The following is a 19347-nucleotide window of genomic DNA, read 5'->3' on the forward strand; positions in this document are numbered from 1 at the left end:
TGACTTATCATTATTTGATAGCTTATGTCTTGTCACCATTGGTGGGTTGACTAGTTTTGAGTCTTCTATTCCAAATGTCTAGAGTATTTCCTTGATATATTTTGATTGGGTCACAAATATGCCATGCTTCAATTGATGTACTTGCAATCCAACAAAGAACTTGATTTCTCCAAACATTGACATTTCAAACTCATGTTTCATTTGACCAGAAAAATCTTTGCATAGAACATATTTTCCTCTAAATATTATATCATCAACAAAGATTTTAGATATCAAAATGTCTTTACCTTTTTCAGCCTTGATATATAGGTTGATGTTGTCATTTTTTCTCTCAAATCTTATCTTCACAAGATATTTGTGTAGTCTTTCATAACATGCTCTAGGTGCTTGCTTCAAACCATAAAGTGCCTTATGTAGTTTGCAAACCATATCTTTGTTCTTGTCATCAACAAATCCCTTTGGCTTTTCTATGTAGACTTCCTTTTCTAGTATACCATTCAGAAAAGTTGACTTCACATCCATTTGGTAGACTTTGAAACATTTGTAAGCAGCATATGCAAGCAATGTTCTTACTCCTCCCATTCTTGCAACATGGGAAAATGTTTCCCCATAATCAAGTCCTTCTTCTTGTGTGTAGCCTTTGTAAACTAGTCTAGCTTTGTTTCTTGTTATTTCACCATTCTCATCAAGTTTGATCCTAAACACCCCTTTGGTACCAATTACATTCTTTTTTGCTAGTCTAGGAACTAGGGTCTTGGTTTTGTTCTTCCAAATTTGGTCTGTTTCTTCTTCCATAGCTTTATACTAGTCATCATCTTGTAGTGCATCTTTCACTATTTTAGGTTGAACCTTGCTTAGCAGGCATGATTCATTCCTTAGTCTATTCCTTATCATTGGTCTGGCATCCTTGTCACCAATGATTTTTTCTATAGGGTGATGTCTTCTTAGATACTTAGCTAACCTTGGTTCTATCCTTCTTTCCATGTTTGATCCTTTAGCTTTAGAGTCATTTTTCTCTTCTTCACTTGGTACTTCATCATCTCTTTCATGTATACTATTTTTAGAGTTAGACTGTGCATTTTCTTCTCTCTGCAACTTGGCTTCTAAATGTAGCTTGACATTCACTAGATGTGACTCGGTTGATACTAAGATTTGTTGCTGATTCCCAACTTTATTTGTAGCATTTTCTTCAATAGTCATTCCTTCATAGAAGTATACAAAAGATCTATAATCTTCTTATTTCCTAGACTCATCAACTTCAACTTTTGCATGCTCATCAAAATTTACATTTGCACTCTCCACAATCTTGTTAGTGTTAGTATTCAAACACTTATATGCTTTGCTTCTAGTGGAGTATCCAAAGAATATGCTTTCACCACTTTTTGTATCAAACTTACCATTTCTAGTATCTTTAAGGATATAAATTTTTACAACCAAATACTTTGAAATTTTTTACATTAGGTGAGTGACCATACCATAGTTCAAAAGGTGTTGTAGTTGTACCTTTCTTTACTTGGATTCTATTCAAGGTGTAAATAGTAGTACTTACAACTTCTCTCTAGTACTTTAGAGCAACATTTTTCTCCATCATCAAGGTTCTAGTATAGTCTATTATTGACCTATTCCTTGTTTTAGTAATGCCATTTTGAGGTGGAGTTCTTGGTGCTGATGTTTTCCTTTTGATACCTTTGTCATTACAGAATATCTCAAACTCTTTTGATGTAAACTCTCTTCCTTTGTTTGACCTTAGGCATTTCAGACTCTTTCCTATTTCCTTCTCAATTCTGGCCAAATACCACTTGAAGATTTGAAATGCATTAGATTTTTCCCTTAAGAACATAGCAGTCATCATCCTAGAATAGTCATCTACAAATAGTATTATGTATTTGTCTCCTAGGTAGCTTTGCACTTCTATTGGACCACATAAGTCTATATTGACTAGCTCTAGTACTTCTTTGGAAGTGTAGGTTTTTCTCTTGAAACTATACTTAGTTTTTAGGTTTCTTTAGTTTTGGTAACCCTTTGACTTTCTTCTTCTTGCTGATGCTAATCAAATTGTCAAAGTTAACATGACACAATCTTTTATGCCATAACCACACATCATCAAGTCTAACAAAAAGACAAGTTGCATCTTCCATATCTATGTAAAAAAAATTACTTCTTGTTTCTTCACCTTTTCCTATCAAATTTTCATTAGTGTCATAGATTTTGGTAGTTTTGTTTCCAAACTCTACTTAGCAAGCTACATTTCCTAACTATGATACACTCAATAGATTGTAGTTTAGTTCTTCAACATAGTATGCATTATCACATGAAATTTTCTTTTTAAGTTTAATTGAGCCTTTTCCTTTGATTTGACATGGAGCATCATTACCAAATCTAACACTATTTCTTTCATATTGAGTAAATGTAATAAACTTACTTTTGTCTCCTATCATGTGATGTGAGCACCCACTATCTATGATCCACTTGTCATTTCTGTTCACACAAGTCACTAGTGCTATTGCTTCATCTTCATTCAATTCATCCTTCATAGCTACATATACTACTTCATCATCATTCTCATCAGAATCTTCTTCAACAATGTAGCATCTTTTTCCTTTGTTCTTGTAATCTCTGCTATCATCTTCTCTCTTGTTCGTGTACTTGTTTCCTTCTTTGTAGTTCTTCTTCTGTGTACATCTTGTAGCAATATGACCTACCTCATTATAATTAAAAAAAATGATAGCCAAATAACCTTTGAATTTACCTTTGCCTCTATGGAATCTTCTAGCTAGTAGTGCTTCCAATTGTTCCACATCTTCCTCATTTGTGCTGCTATCATTGGATGCATGCTTTCCTTTTCTACTCTTCTTCCTTGATGTCACCTTGGCCTTGAAAGCAGATTCAAGTTTCTTAGGTCTATAGTTGTCAAAGTTGGATAACTCAATTGTAGTAAGTCTTCCTAGCATTCCTTTAAAGGTTAGTGTGTTTCCTTGTACACACCTTAGTTCTTGGATGGCTGAAACTCTAATAGCATAGATAGGGAGTAGGGTTCTCAGGTATTTTCTATCGACATTTTCTTCTTCCAATTGATCAACTAGACTTCTTATTGCACTTACCACTTCTTTCATTCTGGATCCATATTGAGTAGCATTTTCACCTTCCTCCATTTTCATGTCATCAAACTTTCCTCTTAGGATTTCTCTTTTTGCTCTCTGAACATTCTGATCTCCTCCATAGATATCTAACAATGCTTTCCACATATTGAATGCAGTAGCACATCCTTTGATGTCATCAAATTCAACATAACCTGAGTGCAGAGGCAATCTCCAGCATTGCATGGTTGTGCTCCTTCCTTTTGTTCAAATCATCTATAGAGAGGGGTCTAACTGGGTCTACGTGTTCTATTCCAATTGAGGTTTTTGCATAATCACCTATTGATCCAAGGTGTAATTTCATCAAATGCTTGCATGCAATGAAGTTATCTTTGTTGAGCTTGGGAACTTCTCTCATGGACATCTTGATCTTCTTGCTTCTAGTACCTTGAAACTAAATCAACAGATGGCTCTGATACCAATTGTTAGAAATGCTTTAGAATAACTAAAAGGGGGGGTGAATCAATTATTCAAGGTTCATAAGTCCAATTCAAACTTTTTACTAAATGTAGTGAGCCCATTCATCTAAGCTTAGACATTCCTATTCATCAAGTTACTATAAATCAACATGCAAGCATAACACAAGAAAAGATCAACACATAACACAATGATTTACATGGAAACCCAATTTGGGAAAAACCACTAGTAACATGCTACTCAATTCTCACTCTTTTTAAGTGATGCCCTGTGAAAGGCCTGCCCTATTAAAAGCTACAGCACACTGTTAAATGTGACCTAGTTAAAGGATTTAACCACCCTTAGAAGTGGGCCTAGTTAGAGGACTTTAGAACATTCACTTGGAATGCCACCCTATTAAAGGATTTACTAATGGCTATTAAACCAACCTAAGTCCATAGGATTTTCCTTTACCCTAACTGATACAATTTCTAGAGAGTAACAATAAGGGGGTTTGACCTGATAACAATTCACAACGTATCTTGTAGATTTTAGATCACTTCTCAGCTCATAACATCACATGGCTTTCAGTCTCTGCAACTCTTATAGCTTGCCCTCCTTTCAAGCTTTGTCTCCTTGAGTCTCCATGCTCAATGTACCAGTACAATCCTCTCTTTCTAACCACTTGTCAAAGCAGAGTCTCTATGCTCTATTCTTGCTTCTCTTAGATGTCTTCTCCTTGACACCCTTCAATCACTTTGCAATTTGGCACACCAAAAACTCTTGCTTCCTTGTCCGTGACTCCTTAAATATAAGTATTGGAGTTTCTTTTCTTTCTCAATTCTTCCCTCTTTTAATTTCAATTCATATGTATTAGGTAGGATTCATTGAATCTAACCCATATTTTATTTCTTCTAGAAACATCACGAAGAATCCTCTTGAATTCACTCAAAAATGGTTTACTTAAAATTATGTGCCACCAGATCATCATCCTTATCCTCCAACTAGTTCAAAAAATTCAAGGTAACAACTTTTTTGGCTCAGATATGGTTAATCTTCAACATTTCCAATAATGTAGCAGCTCGAAACTATTGAAATTCTGATGCTTGACACATATTGTGTTACTCAACATCAATTGTGTTTTATTGATGCTTGGCACCTGAAGTTTACTTAGCACCTACTAAGATTTTCTATCACTTGGTACTTAAAGTTTACTTAGCACCTAAACTTCACTCAGCACCTGAAGTTCACTTGGCACACACTAGATTTTGCATTTTCTCGGCTCCAACTAAAAAATTTCTTGGCTTAAACTAGTTTGCTCGACACCCATTGATGAACTTAGTTTAAGCTTTGCAATCAACCTTATTGCAACTTATACCTCCAATGTTTCTAAGTGTGGCCAATCTCTATTCTTCAAGTATGTTATCAATACATCATTTAACCATTGTCTTAACTGATCCTTGCACTTCATTACAAAACCATAACTCAACTTTTCCTTTGGTTGCTCTTGTTACATCTTGTTGATTAAATCCTCTTCATCAATCAATTAAGTGATAGTACTTGGATCTTATAAGCAAATTTCATTCGTACAAATAGTAGGTTTGACATCAATGACAAAACAATGATTGAAAACATTCTTTTAACAAAAATCTCCCTCTTTGATCAATCTTCTTTTCAATCAGATTTCCAACATGTTACATTATTAATTTTCCCTCTAGAGGCTTTGATTTTATTGACACTAGATCTGGTTCTATCAATATATTTTGCAATATTTTCATCGTCCCTCATTTTCATTTGGTCAAACTAACCTATGAAGCTTTTTTCCTTGACTCTTCTAACATTATCATCACCTCCATAGATATCTTTTAGTTTGGTCCACATCTCATGAGTAGTAGCACACCATTTGACCTCATCAAATTCAACATAGTTAAGAGTTGATGCAATGCCAATATCATAATGTTATGATTCTTCTTTTCAACAATCTCCTCCACAATCATTGTTCTAGTAGGATATTTATACTAACCATTCAAACATTTTAGATCTGAATCACATATGGTTTATAGATGTAGTTTCATTAGTTCCTACCATGCCTCAAAGTTATCTTGTTTTTACTTGGGAATCTCTTTTTAGTAAGACATTATGATCTTTAGCGTAGGTCCTTGAAACCTTCTCTACAAGCACCAAAAAATTTGATACCAATTTTTGGAAATATAAGAAGAGTAACTAAGAGGGGAGGGGTGAATTAGTTACCATTAAAATACATGCTAGACCCCTTAGATGTTAATACAAAACATAAATTTTTTTGAAACTGATGTTACTTAGTTAACACACAGGCATTCAGTTAACACTAACAATATGGTATAAGTTGGCAAGAACTATAATATCAACTACTACTCAACAAATACTAAAAATGAAAATATTAACATATTAACTATGATTAAACTTAATTAACTTAGTTGTATACATATAAAATAAATAACATGAACACAAGTGACATCAAGATATAAGGTGGAAACCCAGTTTGAGAAAAGCCACCAATTGTAACTAGTTACCATTTTCACTCTTCTAAAGTGAGCTCTATTAGGAGCCAACCCTATTCAAGTTTATACATAGTTAGGTGCAACCCTATTAGAGGATTTAATCAACTTGTTAGGAGTGGGCTTGTTAGAGGTCTTTAGATACTTCAATCTAGAAATTCCACCTTGTTAGATGATTTGGCAAATAACTATTAAGCCAACTTTGTTAAGGGATTTAATACACTACTACAATGATTAGAGAGTAAAAATGATATGACCTGATTGCTAAAGAAAATGTATTTCTAATTTTAGATCTTAGATTTATCTTTTCTACCTAACAAGGACATTATGCTTATACTTCCAATTCACTTCCTCTAAGAATATTCTTATCTTCCACACATTCTCACATATTCAATCCTCAAATTGACCTTATACTTATATCGTATACCTTGTCAAGTTAGCTTGAATACAACTTAGAATAATTAATATTCATCCCCTCAGTTGACTAGAACCAACAAACAAATCCATTAAACTCAATATGCCAAAACAAGAAAATCCATTGTTAGTAGACCCTTCTCGGTAGATACTAACACTAGAATTATTTTTTTGTGTTAACCAAGTGAACTTGGTTAACACTACATCTTTACAGACCTTCTTTGGTAACCAAGTGAGCTTAGTTAACACTAGCTCCATCCAACTTTCCTTTGTTAACTAAGTGAGCTTGGTTAACACTCAACTTCTATAAACTTCTCTTCGATGCTCACATGAACTTGGTAGAAACTATCTTCTAAATTTGGAAAACATTGGAATGCTCAATAGACATAGGATATTGTCTTTATTGCTTGAGTGAGCTTGACATACACTGACTGGTAAAGATATGACATTTTGGGTAACATAAAAGATAATATACAATTGATCAATTTTTTTTCAACATTTTATTGGAGTTAATTACTTTGGAAGGTGTGATTCTATACAAATTGTGACAAAAATCATGCCTTATAGTAAGATCCATAGAGGAATAAAGAATTGGGTGGATAGTAGAAGCATTCTCACTACCACAATGTAATGTGTAATGTTGATGTAAAGTACTATTGTATAAACCATTCTAATATTTTGTTGGAAAGGCCTCAAGAAGGTTCTTTAAAATTTTATTTATTTTTGGTTAGTTATGGTAGGTATATAGCACATTGATGGAAATGTCCACATTTGAAGGGATGCTACTAGTAAGTCCCAACTAATAACCCTTTGTTTTAACTAGAGCTAGATACATAGGCAATCAAAGAAATGCTGCAACATGGACAAGAGATAATCTTTCAACTTGGGAACACCTACATATGAGTATTTATATGGCCTTGAATCTAGTATGTGTCTTTAATTTCATCTCAAATGCACAATAATATATTATTTAAAAGGTTATGATTGAATTTGAAATGATTATAAGTTACTGTTCTCTCAAATGGGAAAAAAACACAAGAACAAATATTTTGACAAGGTTTTTGATACATGAAACTAATAAGTATGCAAGGAAGCTTCCTAGAAAGGCGAAAATTCCATAGGAATGGAGATACAAGCTAAGTATATGAAACGAAATGTTTGAGGATGTAAGTTGAATACAATAAGGGGGCTCGTTGCAGATTACCAAATACACTATATAGGATTCTGCAAAAGTAGACATGAATGCATTTAGGTAATTCTATTAAGAATCAATTCAAAGAATGATAGATGATATTGAAAATCTATTTGAAAGGATAGGAAATCAAAAAATACAATGTACCATTAATTTATCTAATGAAGGGAGTTGTAAAGTTAGTATTCTATATCTTTATGTTCATGAAATTCATGATGGATGCCTATGTTTGTGGCTTAATGCTTCTTCTTTATCCATCTTTCTTCAGTTATAAAACTAGCATGCATCTAGTCATAGTAAAATGGTAATGTGCAACTGTGAAGTATCATACCAAAGAAGGTTCAAGGAAATTAGCTATAGTCCAAATGTTTTTTTTTTTTGCAATCACATTTTGGATATATTTTTTGCTATTACACATCACTATGAAAGAATTAATTATAAGCATTTTAAACTTATGTTACAATTTATCATTGTCTAAATGCTTGAGGAATGTATATTATGATTGCCGAGGTAGAGATTTTCCTATTGTTTTAGAAGATGAAGATTTTTTTTTTTTTTTTCTCATTTTCTTTCCTCTTGACTATGTTTTCCCACTATATACAATATTTTTTCTTATGTGCACCATTGAGTGCTTGAAAATGTTGGAGGTCTTGAGTGCAATAGTCAACCTATATATTAAATTCTATAAAATCAAGTTTAGCTCAAAACTTTTGTTTGTTTATTTAAATTATATTTGAGAGTCTATTTGAGGTCTGTACCCTCTAGATCTTTGCCTTGGGATTCTCTTCCCTTTATTTCTTCCTTGGAAAAGGCCCACCAATCTACTAAAGCTTCACTTCAACTCTTTCCTAATGGAAAAAAACTTTATCTAGTCTTTGAGAGTAAGGTAATCACAATAAGGTTTCAAGAATTAACTGAGGAAATGAATCAAGCTCTAGATACCTTGCCCGAGAATTTACTGAAAGTTTTTAACGAAGTTAAAGAATAGGTTAAACTAATTCACCTCCAATTAAAGAGATCCTAGGGAGATATGATACACAAGATATTGAGCTTTTCATGGATATTATGATTTGGACCTTTTACATAAGGATAGTAGAAATGATTTTTGTTTTGTTTTGTAAAGGCTAGAAGTTGTACTTTAGCTATCTACTATTCCTGATTTAGCAATAGAGTTAAGAGCATTGAAAAATATCAAGAAAGAAAGAGGTAGTGTTATGGGTGAAACTACTAAATATGTAGTGACATGGGTGAAAGTAATGAACATTTAGTGAAATTGTTATCATCAAGTGATGCAAATATTCAGGAGCATGTAGTGACTACCCTTCTAAATTTATCTATTCATAGTAGTAACAAATGATTGATTATTCAAGAAGGAGACATTAGTTATGTAATAGAATTATTAAAGAATGGTAGCATGAAAGAAAGTGAAAATATTGTTGTAACTCTTTCTAGCCTATTTGTCATGGACAAGAACAATATTATAATTGGAGCCTCTAGAGCCATCCATCCTTTGGTTGATCTACTATGTGATGAAACACCAAGAGGGGAAAAAGATGTTGCTACTACACTTTTTAATTTATTAATTAATCAAGGAAACAAATCTAGGGTTGTTCAGATAGGAGTTGTCCCTTCTCCAATGTCATTTCTTATTGACCAATACATTGGAATGGTGGATCAGCTCTTTCTATTCTCATAATGATGTTGATCTCAGATTGGTTTAGACAATTGAGTGTCAACACGCTTAAGAAGTTTTCCAAGTTGATGTCAAATATAATACAGATGCCGAGTTACAATATGTGCTGAGCCAAAAATTCAACAAGTGTAGAGTCCTTCAAATGCTGAGGAAATAGATAGTGCCAAGCAAGTTTCAGATGTCAAGTGACTAATAGATGTCAAGCAAAGTCCAACTGCTGAGCAAGATAGAATTCAGTATGTGCCGATCATCAGTAATTATAAATACTGAGTAACACAGAATCAACATAAGATTTTTTGCCTTCAAAAACTAAGATGTAAACCATTTTTGAGCTGACATAGGGATAAATCTCAAAGGATTAAAAGATAAGAAAAAATCTATTTGGATTCCCCATGGAATCAACATGCAACCAATTCAAAAAATGGAAATATTTGAGTAGGAAAGATGGATGAATCTCAATCATAGATTCATACCTAACCCTAAGTTAGAAAACCTTTTAAAGGAGGTTGTAACCCCATAATTTAGTGGGTATGAGATAGAATGTGCATAAAGAGAATGCATGCAAGGAGATAAGCTAGTGAAGTTTGAAGGAAGTGAGAGGTATTGACTTAGAAGGAGAACAACATTGCAATATCAATTAGCATAATAGAGAATCAAGATCACTATAGTTTCATACAAAATTAGTGAGGATCGGACTAGATAGAACAAGGATCTGAAAACAACAATAATAGATTGCAAGTGATCAAGTCAAACATTCTACTATACTTTCTAACAATTGTATTAGCAGAATGAAAACCTATGGAGATAGGTTGGTTTGACAACCATTGTATAAAGCCTCTAATAGGGTGACATTCTGAGTGAATGCTTTGTAAATCCTTTAGCTAGGTACACTTTTGGTAGAGTGTTAAAATCCTCTAATAGGATAGGATCTAACAATCCTTGTAAGCTTTTAATAGGGCAGGCCTTTCACAGGGCAGATCATGAGAATGGTCAAAATATGTAACCTTAACAGGTGAACTTTATTGCTGTAGTAGTGAAGAGTTCTGGGTATCATCCCCACCCCAGTTTTACCTTCTCATTGGAGGGTTTTTGGGTAACCATATCTAGTGTCAAGTGTTTATGTGAGTGCATTTACTTTACAAATTATTTTCATATGATTATGCATGAAATGTTTTAAAGCTAAAAGTTTTATTGGTTAAAGTCTAATACTTTTAATTCACCCCACCCCCCCTAAGAAGTATTTTTCCACTTGTTAATTCACAACATTTGGTATTAGAGCTAAGTTCTCATCAGGAGAAGCCTTATAGCTTGGAGAAAAGATCTTGAGATGGAAGTCTACAAGTTGGGAAAAACCATTGAGAATTAGGAGATTGAGATACACCTCCTACTGCAACAATTGGATGAAGCTAGAAATGCCTTGACGAGTTCGCTAAAGAGAAGGAAAGAAATTTCCATAGCTAAGAATGACACTCAATACAAGGAAATTGACACCAAAAATTTATTTGTAGATGGTAACTCATGTGAGTTTGATGTAGAAATTGAAGATCTCATGGACAAGAACATATCACAAGCTAAAGAGATAAGAAATCTCAAATTGGAGTGAGAATCACAAACAATACTGCTATGTGAAGTAACTGAACAAAAGAAGAAAGCCATTGAGGATAAGGGCATAATTGAAGAAGATAAAAGAATTTTTTCAAATAGATTGAAAGAAAAGTCAACAAAGTTGTCTAGGATCTCAACCATGCAATTGGATACCTTGAACCAAATGATGAATTCCCATCATGAGTTGAATGTCAAGGAAATTTAAATAACTACATTAAAGTTGCAAAATAAGTAGCTACAAAATGACATAAAAAGAGATAAGGAATTTTTTGAAAGCTTCAACAAGCCAAATGAAGCCATCAAGTACTTTGAGCAACTATTGAAATCCCTAAGATCTAGTAAAGACACATCAAAGAAGGAGAGTCATCCAAGACTGTTGAACAAAGGAATGACAAAGGTAAGAACACCAAACCCACTTGTCATCATTATGCTAAGATAGGACATACAACTAATGTTTGTAGGAACAAGAATGCTAGTCAGAATGCTAAGGTGGAGAACATGACATATTTTTACAAGTGCAACAAACAAGGTCATGAGGCACATGAATGAAAAACTAGAACCATGCATGCACCAACATTTGAAGGACACTGCTATAATTGTCAGAAGTTTGGACACAAGGCCTTTGAATGAAAATCCAAGTCCACATGGTCATCAAACAAGGGAAGAAGTCATGGAAATTCCTACAATTGGGATTGCAAAACAAGACATAGCTGTCACTACTGTCAAGAGTATGGAGACATCCCTGAGAATTGCATAAGAACACATTTTAGTGGAAGCTACAACATATGATTGAGCCAAATTACATGCTTTAGTTATTTGAAGACTATTCACATTAGCAAGCACTACCCAACAAGGACAAAGGCACCTTACTCTAACTCAAACAAGGGAAAAAGTAAGGTAGATGTTGAGCATATTAGAGGAGAGATGAATAAGACATGGAAGAAGAAATATGGAGGTAAGACATCAAATGAAGAGATCACTTCACCTAAAGGGTCAAGTAGTCATACTGAATCAAACTAAGCAAGAAGGTATGTGGGACTGATATTTAAATGTATTATCATACATTAGTTCCTAGAATGAGTTAGCACTAAAAAAGATAGATCAGCATGAATAAAGATGCAAGGTTAAGTCTTCAAAAGTTTTCACACTATTGCAAAGTAAGGAAAGTTGCCTTCAGATACCAAATGAAATCTTAGTATATGTTGAGTTGTCTGCCAAAGTCAGTAGAAGTCAAGTTAGTAGTGGTTGCCGAGTAAAAGGAAATTCTTATTGAAGCTAAGTAAGGGAAACTCCAGTGGATGCCGAGTGTTGAAAAATCAATGGAGGCTGAGTAAAGTAGAATTATATAAGGAGCTAAGTGGATAGTTGGATATGTACTAAACATTAAATGCTATGTGATAAAAGATATAAAGTTGAGTTTTTTGATCATTTCTCATCATTAAAAAAATAGAGTGAGAGCAAGAAGAGCACAACAATGATTTCCAAGCAGAGATTGATTCTTTTGCAAAGATTCCAGCAAAGATTCAACATTGTTTCATTGATCTAAGGTATTTACTTAAGTGTCGAGCTACACAGTTGCAAAATATCTATATTTTGAAACCCTAGTTTTTAGAAATGGTATCTATCTCTAGGAATCTTAAAGACAAGGAACCATTTGAGGTTTAGTTGGTTAGAAATGAAGTAAAACAACCAAATTTTAGACCAATTCCTGAAGTCACCTACAAAAATGATCCTGTTGGTGCTTTGTCTATTATCCCACCTAAGGTTGTTATGGTGCAAGATGTTAGAAAATGTTATAATTGTAAATTTGGAGCAATAGGTGACATGGAGATTAGGCAAGCCTATGATAAACTTTGTAAGAATAGAGTATTAAAGGAGGCATTCTAGATTGTTGAGAGGAAGGGCTTAATCTGTGCCCTAGATTTCCCCATAGTTTTCAAAATTGAATGGATAAGAATAGTGTTGAGCAGAATTCATGACAGATGCCTATGGTTGGAGGATGGGCCCATAAAATTGTCAAAGAGAATCATACATAGGGTAACAAGGTACCCAACCTTAGAATGACCAAAGAACCTCAAGAGTGATTCAAAAGAAGCCATAAAGAAGAACATTGGGGCTAGGTGGAACAAAAGGGGCATGACAATAGACACAATTAGAGATCCACTTGTAGAATTTGTTGTTAGAGTAATATCCCATAAATTATACTAGTCAAGCTAACTAAGTAGTGTACCATGCATTAAAGTTAATGTAGGATACAAACATGTCAAGAAAGATCATACATATGATCTAGTAGAACTGCAACTGCAATAGATTATGGAAAATTTGGGAGCAATAAGGAGATCCAAGAGTGTTCAGTGTAAGTTTGGATCAATTTTGATATGCATATTTTTTAATGTTTATAATGAATTCCCTTCTTTTGGTAAAATTAGTTGGAAAAAAAATAGGTCTATAGCAGTACAAGTTAATGAGTATACATAACAGATGGGAGCCAATTTTGAAACCTTAATGACAAGCTATTTTGAGGACTTTAAAAACTTTATGAAGCAAGGGCACAGAATACCAGTTTCTCTAGTGGAACAACATAGAAATGACATTTGTTTCTTAGTTGACATTGATTATACCTACATCCAAGTAGTAGTACCAAGGGTAAGATGGCTAAGCCACTTGGATATGAAATTAACATCGATGAGGCATCAACAAAAATCACAACATTGCTTGCAAAAGACATTGATAAAAGTGAAAAAACCTTTGGCACTTTTGATGTTTTGAAATCCAAGGTAGAGATGGAGTTGAAGACTAATTCAACCCTAAAGAAGAAGGATAAATTGGTCAAAAAGCTAAAGGCCAAATTTGGTGAAGGGACAATAGATGTAGAAGAAGAAGATGATGATGATGAAGAAGAAGAATAGGGCCAAGGGCCACTTTCCTTAACACAAGGCATGGGTGAAGATTCTGAAGAGGAAGAAGGTGCCAAGGAAGAGCAAGCCAAGGAAGCACCTGCCAAGCAAAAGCCAAAGAAAAGAAAACCTCAAAAATAGTCTGCAGCTCAGCCCAAAGGCAAAATGATAACCAAGCCAAGTCTAGCTAAGCCTAATACAAGGGAAAGTACAAGAGTTACAAAAAAAAAGGCTAAGGAGCAAGAGAATAAGAAGGGTACCAAGGAGGAAGGTCTAGCAAACAAGAAGTTGAGAAGAAAGTATGTTGCACCTCCTTAATTAGATGAGGAAAGGATTGAATCTGAAGACATTAGCCAATTTAGACTGGTAAGTCACACCACCAAGTCTGATTTAGAAAATATATGTGATAACATTATAGATAATGTAGACTTATTTGGCTTAAAAAGCATTGACTTTAATAAGTTAAGTAGAGAATAATAGAACATAGTTGAAGAATCAATCTACACTATGATCACCAAGTTCAAGAACACTCCATTTGAACTTGACAATTCTATGCCCAAAGAGTTGTATACTATTATTGAAAATAAATGGCATTACTACCTTAATATGGAGAAAGAAATAAGAGTGTCAACATTGGCTTGAGTAATGCCCGAGCTCACTAAAGAGAAAATAACCAAGGCAAATAAGAAGCATGGGAGAAAATTTGTACCCAAATATAGAGCATTTAGTATTCTTTAGAATAAGATTGAGGATGTTGTGAAAAAGTCCACACAAATGTGGAAATTAATCTATGGCCTCACAACTATAAAAGAAGGAGAAGAAGATCCCTTTGAAGGGGGATATAATGGTGAAGAGGATGAAAATGAAAAGGAAGGTGAAGGAGAAAAAGAGAAGGTAGATATAGTGGAGAAGGAAACACAAAAGGATGATATGGCAACTGCTAAGGAGTAGCAAACAAAATAGAGTGTGTAAGACACACAATTTCCACCTCCAAGTCCTCCACATGAGACTTCTACACCTAAAAAAACAATAGAAGTAAAGGATGTTCTTGAAAATTTTGGCCAAAACATAAATCCATTGACTGCAAAGGATTTCAAAAAGATCCTTGACCAAACAACTCTACAAGCCCAATTATGTAGCAATCTAGTGTTGGTTAGTGTAGATGAGTTGCAAAACAAAGTAGCCAACTTGACTAGGGATAAGATGGCAACATAAGAAACATCTTCTATCATCCCTACACCTACAAGTGGACAACCCAAAGAACAAGCTACACAAGATACATCAGCTAAGGTGGACTCCACAGTTAAAGTCAACACAACTACTGAAGAGCCAACAAAGGACCAAACATGACAAATGGATACTTATGTTCCTACTACACAAGTACAAGGTGCACCCCCTCAAATAATAGTTATTGAAAAAGATAGAACTAAGGACAAGAAGGAAACCCCAAAGGAGAAGGAGCAACGAGAAATTCAAACTTTGGTTAATCTACCAAACTCTGGGACTCCAACAAAAATGCCAAAAAAGTCGAGCATTAAAGTTGTGCCACTTCAAATTTCAGCACCAAGATCGAGCTCTACAAAATTTTAAAGGGTAATTCACTATGGAGACCCTACACTAGATGAAGAGATAGTCATTCCTAAGTATGACTATGAAACTATGAACATTGATCAGATCAATGAAGTGCAAGAGGCACTAGAGAAGAAAAAGAAGTAGGAGATACTCAGGAATGAGTATAAATAGAGGCAAGCATTGATTGGAATAAAGGATATCTTTTTAGATACATTTATCTTATAGACACCTGATGAAACAAAGCCCATTATGGAGAAACTTTCAAACATAGTGGACTAGGTGCAAAGTGAAGACCATGATACTAATGCAAAACTAATGGAATGGTCAAAAAGGAAGTTTTAAACAAAGGTGAACGAAAGAATATCTAGTGAGTTAGCACTATCTCAAGTAGAACTGGCTAAGAAAATTGAAAAGGTGAATATAGTACTTGAGAACATATTCTCATTGTACTCAAAATTGTGTGATCCTTCCATCTTCACACAGGAGACTAGCCAAAGAATCATGAGCTTGGAGAGAAATTTGAAGATATCAAGCATGCAACTACCTAAAGATCCAGCTCAAAGTGAGAAGCTCTTCAACAGAACACTTCACACTCAAAAGGAGCTAGCTGTATTAACAATAGAAGAGGTTAACGCAAGAGCCAAGTTGGTGCAAATACAAGCCTCCCTAACCCCTCACATGGAAATTTTGCAAAAAGAACTAGCCTATGCAGAGAATGTGATAAAGAAAGATCCCAATCTTTCCACATTAGATGTCTTAGTTCACCTTGCAGTAGAGATCACCATTCAAAATAAATCCCTAGAAGTTGCAATACATAACTAGGATGCACTATGAAAATTGTAATGGAAGTAAACTAGAACTTCTTGGCTAAGTATTCAGTCAGTGTTTAAGACCCTTTGACATAAGTATCAAAAAGGGGGAGAAATTAAAGAAAAAGTGGAGAAATTAAAAGACAAAAAAGGGGGAGAAAAGCCAGAAGGACACTTAAACTACAAGAGGATCATGTAAAAGGGGGAACATAAATAAAAAAGGGAAAAATAAAATAAATAGAGAAGGAGAAAAATAGATAAAAAATAGGGCAAAACAAGAAGACATCAGATAAAGAGTATCAGAATTGAAGACAAGGAGTATCAGCTGAGGCACATCAATCTATTCAAAAATATTTTGGTTACGAGGATATGGCACATCAACTTAGGGGGAGATACAAAATTTTGAGGTATATAGTCCTTCACAAAATTTTGAACAATTTTGAAGTTTTGTATATATGTCAAACATAATGTATATTATACTCGAAGAGATTAGTTTCATTATTTATAGTTAAGTATTTTTGACACTCATGTCAAAGGGGGAGATTGTTGATCTCAGATTGGTTTTGACAATTGAGTGTCAATACACTTAAGAAATTTTCCAAGTTGATGCCAAGTATAATATAGATCTCAAGTTACAATGTGTGTCAAGCCATAAATTCAACAAGTGCTGATTCATTCAGATGCCAAGCAAACAGATAGTGCTAAGCAAGTTTTAGATGTCGAGTGACTAATAGATGTTGAGCAAGACAAAATTCAGTATGTGTTGAGCATCAGTAATCAGTAAGTGTCGAGGAACACAAAATCAACATAAGAGTTTGTACCTTCACAAACTAAGATGTAAACCATTTTTTAGCTGACATAGGGATAAATCTCGAAGGAAGATAAGAATGAATCTATTTGGATTCCCCATGAAATCAACATGAAATCAATTAGAAAAATGGAAATATTTGAGTGGGAATATTGGATGAATCTCAATTGTATATTCATTCCTAAACCTAAGTCACAAAACCCTTTTAAGGAGGTCATAGCCCCATAATTCAATGGGTATGAGATAGAATGTGCAAAAAGAGAATGTACGCAAGGAGATAAGCTAGAAAAGTTTGATGGAAGTGAAAGAGGTATTGACTTAGAAGGAGAACATCATTGCAATACCAATTATCAAAATAGAGAATCAAGGTCACAATAGTTTCATATCAGATTAGTGAGGATCAAACTAGATAGAACAAGGATCTAAAATCATCAATAGCAGATTGCAAATGATTAGGTCAAACATTCTACTATACTTTCTAACAATTGTATTAGCAGAATGAAATCCTATGGAGATAGGTTGGTTTAACAACCATTATATAAAGCCTTTAATAGGGTGACATTCCAAGTAAATGTTTTGTAAATCCTTTAGCTAGTTACACTTTTGATAGAGTGTTAAAATCATTTAACAGGTTAGGATCTAACAATCCTTGTAAGTGTTTAATAGGGCAAGCCTTTCACATGATAGAACATGAGAATGGTCAAAATATGTAATCTTAACAAGTGAACTTTATTGTTGCAATAGTGAAGAGTTGTGGGTGTCATCCCAACCCTAGTTTTACCTTCTCATTGGAGGGTTATTGGGTAACCATATCTAGTGTCAAGTGTATATGTGGGTGCATTTACTTTACATATTATTTTCATATGATTATGCATGCAATGTTTTAAAGAGAAAAGTTCTATTGGTTAAAGTTTAATACTTCTGATTCACCCCCCCTCTTAGAAGTATATTTCCTACTTGTTAATTCCCAACAAATAATTTCTACTCATAAAGAAGGTAGGATTACTATTATAGGGAAAATGATGCATGTTTTCTTGTTGATTTGATTCAGTTAGCCTTGGCTTGCAAGAGTGTTGTTGTTTTTCTTGCCTTGGCTATAAATGACTCCTCATATTTATAGATAGCATTGCAAGTTGGTCTATACAAATACTTAGTTGAAATTTCTTGAAATAGAATTGTTGGAGCTTGATGAAAGGAAATCACTCTTCTAGATCTTATGAGTAAATAATAACATGTTCTATAAGTTTGACTTTGTGTCATTTTGTTCCCATTATACACCTAATATATGAACTCATATTGGATGTGCAAACCTCATGCTCCATTTGTAATTTGGTATCATTTGGTAGTACTAAATGAGCAAATCTTTTTTGGTATTAAAAAATGTTACCATTTAAAATGTAATATAAAAATGGGCTTGACATATTGTGTCAACAATTTTCTCTTTATACCTAATGTACATGATATGTAAGTAAGCTTGAACACAAGATGATGTGTTCAAATAAAAAGTAAAATAATAACCATCACCATAAAACCAAGAAATAAATGAAGGCTAACCATGAAAAATAAGTCAAAGATAGAAAAAATGGAGATTTGGATGATCAAATGGTTATTGATTTAACATATCTAATATATTACCCACATCTTTCCTTCAATTCATCCTTTTAGATTGGTTTAAAATTGTGCCCGAATTCTATGTATTATCTAGTAACATAATTTCAAAATGGCTTAGAACATGATTTCATTTTCTTCTTCTATTTTCAAAATGGTTTGGGATCATCTGACATCAATTAGGATAAAAAAGCAAAAAGTTATCATGTTTAGTAAGAAATTGCAAAAGTGCAAAAATGCAATTTTTGAAAAGTTGTCATAAACATCCTTTTTAACCTCCCAACATTCATAACCATCAAGATTTGGTTTGTACTAGTTGGATGAAGGTATTTATGACTTATTGTATCCCTCTCATACTAGATCATCAAGTTGTTCATAAGAATCAATATTTTTATGAAGGAAAAACTTGTTTTCTAGAGCAATCTTGTCTTGTATGGACCTATATAGATTGGTGAGGATGGATAATGAACATGTGAAGTTAGATATCAATGTTAGCTTTCATTTTCACTTGTTTTGGTTGTATTTGATTAAGTTTGGAGATAGTCACTACATTTTCTTTGACTATGGGTTTAAAACCCTTAATTCAAGGGTTTGGAGCCAAGAAATGACCTTAACTTGCGATTTCACTATTGGAAATTGATGCCTTTTGGTGAAATGAAAGTATGTAGGGTGTATTTGA

At 33.8% G+C, this 19347-nt stretch overlaps 2 pseudogenes; both read left to right on the plus strand.

Annotated features, from left to right (window-relative positions):
* Positions 1–8911, plus strand: part of LOC149553509 (U-box domain-containing protein 13-like) — a 79945-nt pseudogene extending 71034 nt beyond the window's left edge.
* An 8-nt stretch (positions 8912–8919) lies between these two features.
* LOC149553510 (uncharacterized) lies at positions 8920–18288 on the plus strand (annotated as a pseudogene).
* The last annotated feature ends 1059 nt before the right edge of the window (positions 18289–19347 follow it).

The sequence above is a fragment of the Cupressus sempervirens genome, chromosome 6, assembly GCF_028749045.1.
Source record: "Cupressus sempervirens isolate cs-2001-9-10 chromosome 6, ASM2874904v1, whole genome shotgun sequence".
NCBI classification, from domain to species: Eukaryota; Viridiplantae; Streptophyta; class Pinopsida; order Cupressales; family Cupressaceae; genus Cupressus; species Cupressus sempervirens.